A 5,000-nucleotide genomic window follows, 5' to 3' on the forward strand; every position below is an offset into this window, starting at 1 on the left:
GCTTAAATTAATACGTATATTAGTTTTTACATTTTTATATGTACGATAGCCAAATTATACAATTTTTGACTTTAAATGATTTTCCCATTGCCCATATGATTTTTTACATTTTTACATGTACGATAGCCAAACCATACAATTTTTGACTTTAAATGATTTTCCCATTGCCCATATGATTTTGTACGTTTTAACATGTACGATAGCCAAATCATACAATTTTTGACTTTAAATAATTTTCCCATTGCCCATATGATTTTGTACTTTTAACATGTACGATAGCCAAACCATACAATTTTTGACTTTAAATGATTTTCCCATTGCCCATATGATTTTGTACAATTTAACATGTACGATAGTCAAATCATACAATTTTTGACTTTAAATAATTTTTCCATAACTCATATGATTTTTTACATTTTTATATGTAACATACGATAGCCAAACCATATAATTTTTGACTTTAAATAATTTTTCCATAACTCATATGAGTTTTTACATTTTGATATGTAAAATACGATAGCCAATTCATATAATTTTTGACTTTAAATTATTTTTCGATTATCCATATGATTTTGTACATTTTAACATTTACGATAGCCAAACCATACAATTTTTGACTTTAAATAATTTTTCCATAACTCATATGAGTTTTTACATTTTTATATGAACGATAGTCCAATAATACAATTTTTGACTTTAAATAATTTTTTTGATTACCCATATGATTTTGTACATTTTAACATGTACGATAGCCAAACCATACATTTTTTGACTTTAAATAATTTTTCCATAACTCATATGAGTTTTTTACATTTTTATATGTAAAATACGATAGCCAATTCATATAATTTTTGACTTTAAATTATTTTTCGATTACCCATATGATTTTGTACATTTTAACATGTACGATAGCCAAACCATACAATTTTTGACTTTAAATAATTTTTCCATAACTCATATGAGTTTTTACATTTTTATATGTAAAATACGATAGCCAATTCATATAATTTTTGACTTTAAATTATTTTTCGATTACCCATATGATTTTGTACATTTTAACATGTACGATAGCCAAACCATACAATTTTTGACTTTAAATAATTTTTCCATAACTCATATGAGTTTTTACATTTTTATATGTAAAATACGATAGACCAATTCATATAATTTTTGACTTTAAATTATTTTTCGATTACCCATATGATTTTGTACATTTTAACATGTACGATAGCCAAACCATACAATCTTTGACTTTAAATAATTTTTCCATAACTCATATGAGTTTTTACATTTTTATATGTAAAATACGATAGCCAATTCATATAATTTTTGACTTTAAATTATTTTTCGATTCCCCATATGATTTTGTACATTTTAACATGTACGATAGCCAAACCATACAATTTTTGACTTTAAATAATTTTTCCATAACTCATATGAGTTTTTACGTTTTTATATGTAAAATACGATAGCCAATTCATATAATTTTTGACTTTAAATTATTTTTCGATTACCCATATGATTTTGTACATTTTAACATGTACAATAGCCAAACCATACAATTTTTGACTTTAAATAATTTTTCCATAACTCATATGAGTTTTTACATTTATATGTATAATACGATAGCCAATTCATATAATTTTTGACTTTAAATTATTTTTCGATTATCCATATGATTTTGTACATTTTAACATATACCATATTGGACATTTTCATATAACTTTTACATTTTAACATATACCATATTGGACATTTTCATATAACTTTTACATTGTGACGAAATCGGTAACTGCGATATTTATAGTGTTGAGTGCTCACTTAATACTAAATAACAATTTTGAAGCAATTATTTGCAAGAAGTTTGTTATTTTAAAATGTTTTCTAATATATTTAGAAGCATATATTCAAAGCTTTAATAAGATATGTTAAGTTAAACGTAAGTTATGACGTTTTTTGACTTAATAAATAAGCATTTTTAAGAACATTTTATAATATCTCGTACATTGTAAAATGTGAAAGTTATTTAATGTAAAAATATTTTTACATTGAATATTATTAATTAAAAAGTTCTGTAATATATACTAATATATATTATATAGAAATGTTACTATATAATAATAAATGGAATAATATATATATGTGAAATTATTGATTTCCATATCATAATAATGTATGTGTTTTATGAGGACATATCATTTTAAGAATTTTATATGTAAAATGAAAATAAAATAATAAATTTAAAAAAAATATGTTATTAATAATGATAAAAAATCATTTAATTAATAAATAATACGATTATAAAATGCCAATATGAAAAGGCTATATCGTTAATTATATAAAAATGACATATATATTTTAAATAAAAATATATTAAAAAATATTATTCTGGTTGATCCTGCCAGTAGTCATATGCTTGTCTCAAAGATTAAGCCATGCATGTCTAAGTATAAGCAATTTATACAGTGAAACTGCGAATGGCTCATTAAATCAGTTATCGTTTATTTGATAGTTTCTTTACTACATGGAATACCTGTGGTAATTCTAGAGCTAATACATGCTTAAAATCCCAACTCACGAAGGGATGTATTTATTAGATAAAAAATCAATGTCTTCGGACTTCTGATGATTCATAATAACTTTTCGAATCGCATGGCTTTATGCTGGCGATGGTTCATTCAAATTTCTGCCCTATCAACTTTTGATGGTAGGATAGTGGCCTACCATGGTTTCAACGGGTAACGGGGAATAAGGGTTCGATTCCGGAGAGGGAGCCTGAGAAACGGCTACCACATCCAAGGAAGGCAGCAGGCGCGCAAATTACCCAATCCTAATTCAGGGAGGTAGTGACAATAAATAACGATACAGGGCTTTATGTCTTGTAATTGGAATGAGTACAATTTAAATACCTTAACGAGGAACAATTGGAGGGCAAGTCTGGTGCCAGCAGCCGCGGTAATTCCAGCTCCAATAGCGTATATTAAAGTTGTTGCAGTTAAAAAGCTCGTAGTTGAACCTTGGGTTTGGTTGGCCGGTCCGCTTTATGGCGAGTACTGGACCCAACCGAGCCTTTCCTTCTGGCTAACCTTTCACCTTTTTGGTGTCTGGCGAACCAGGACTTTTACTTTGAAAAAATTAGAGTGTTCAAAGCAGGCCTTTGCTCGAATATATTAGCATGGAATAATAGAATAGGACGTTATGGTTCTATTTTGTTGGTTTCTAGGACCATCGTAATGATTAATAGGGACGGTCGGGGGCATCAGTATTCAGTTGTCAGAGGTGAAATTCTTGGATTTACTGAAGACTAACTACTGCGAAAGCATTTGCCAAGGACGTTTTCATTAATCAAGAACGAAAGTTAGGGGATCGAAGATGATCAGATACCGTCGTAGTCTTAACCATAAACTATGCCGACTAGGGATCGGGTGGTGTTCTTTTTTGACCCACTCGGCACCTTACGAGAAATCAAAGTCTTTGGGTTCTGGGGGGAGTATGGTCGCAAGGCTGAAACTTAAAGGAATTGACGGAAGGGCACCACCAGGAGTGGAGCCTGCGGCTTAATTTGACTCAACACGGGGAAACTCACCAGGTCCAGACACAATAAGGATTGACAGATTGAGAGCTCTTTCTTGATTTTGTGGGTGGTGGTGCATGGCCGTTCTTAGTTGGTGGAGTGATTTGTCTGCTTAATTGCGATAACGAACGAGACCTTAACCTACTAAATAGGACTATTAGCTTTTGCTGATTTGTTCTTCTTAGAGGGACTATCGATTTCAAGTCGATGGAAGTTTGAGGCAATAACAGGTCTGTGATGCCCTTAGACGTTCTGGGCCGCACGCGCGCTACACTGACGGAGCCAACGAGTACTATCCTTGGCCGAGAGGTCCGGGTAATCTTGTTAAACTCCGTCGTGCTGGGGATAGAGCATTGCAATTATTGCTCTTCAACGAGGAATTCCTAGTAAGCGCAAGTCATCAGCTTGCGTTGATTACGTCCCTGCCCTTTGTACACACCGCCCGTCGCTAGTACCGATTGAATGGCTTAGTGAGGCTTCCGGATTGGTTTAGAGAAGGGGGCAACTCCATCTCGGAACTGAAAAGCTAGTCAAACTTGGTCATTTAGAGGAACTAAAAGTCGTAACAAGGTTTCCGTAGGTGAACCTGCGGAAGGATCATTACAGAATCTCTTCTAAAGTTTTGTTATGAGTAATTATTCTAGCGCTGCTGAAATATTGCGTGCGCGGTTGGTTGCTTGTGATAATTCTTTGGGAAAACTCTATACACTTTGTTTTCTTATTAGAGACAAACTTGCTTTGGTCAGATGTGCGTAAAACCACGACTGATCAGAGATTAAATAAAACTCATTTTTGTTTTCGGGCAAAAAACGTGTATTATTCATAGTCAAAACTTGAAGCTATTCTTTATTGAATTGCTGAACTAAACTTAAAACTTTCAACAACGGATCTCTTGGTTCTCGCATCGATGAAGAACGCAGCGAAGTGCGATAAGTAATGTGAATTGCAGATTTTCGTGAATCATCGAATCTTTGAACGCATATTGCGCCCTCTGGTATTCCGGAGGGCATGCCTGTTTGAGCGTCATTTCCTTCTCATATCCCTAGGATGTGGTGATGAGCGATACTTTCGTAAGAAAGTTCGTTTGAAATGAATTGGCACGAGTCTTTCGACAGATTGATGCTATGTTTTCAATGTATTAGGTTTACACCATCGTTGATTGTAGTATTGGGCTGTTGAAGTTATGGGCTTTGCTTTACAAACTTTACCTTAAAGTTTGACCTCAAATCAGGTAGGATTACCCGCTGAACTTAAGCATATCAATAAGCGGAGGAAAAGAAACCAACAGGGATTGCCTTAGTAGCGGCGAGTGAAGCGGCAAGAGCTCAAATTTGAAATCTGGTACTTTCAGTATCCGAGTTGTAATTTGAAGAAAGTTATCTTGGAGTTGGCCCTTGTCTATGTTCCTTGGAACAGGACGTCACAG

The 5,000-nt window shown here is 32.7% G+C and overlaps 2 non-coding genes across 2 annotated transcripts; both read left to right on the forward strand.

Moving 5' to 3' along the window:
- The first annotated feature begins 2,385 nt into the window (after window positions 1-2,385).
- Window positions 2,386-4,177, forward strand: LOC119664846. The gene has a single exon (XR_005251300.1). It is a non-coding gene; the product is annotated as a small subunit ribosomal RNA (ribosomal RNA).
- A 269-nt stretch (window positions 4,178-4,446) lies between these two features.
- Window positions 4,447-4,600, forward strand: LOC119664845. Its single transcript, XR_005251299.1, has one exon. It is a non-coding gene; the product is annotated as a 5.8S ribosomal RNA (ribosomal RNA).
- The last annotated feature ends 400 nt before the right edge of the window (window positions 4,601-5,000 follow it).

Source organism: Teleopsis dalmanni, unplaced genomic scaffold, assembly GCF_002237135.1.
Source record: "Teleopsis dalmanni isolate 2A unplaced genomic scaffold, ASM223713v2 unscaffolded_contig_2745, whole genome shotgun sequence".
NCBI classification, from domain to species: domain Eukaryota; kingdom Metazoa; phylum Arthropoda; class Insecta; order Diptera; family Diopsidae; genus Teleopsis; species Teleopsis dalmanni.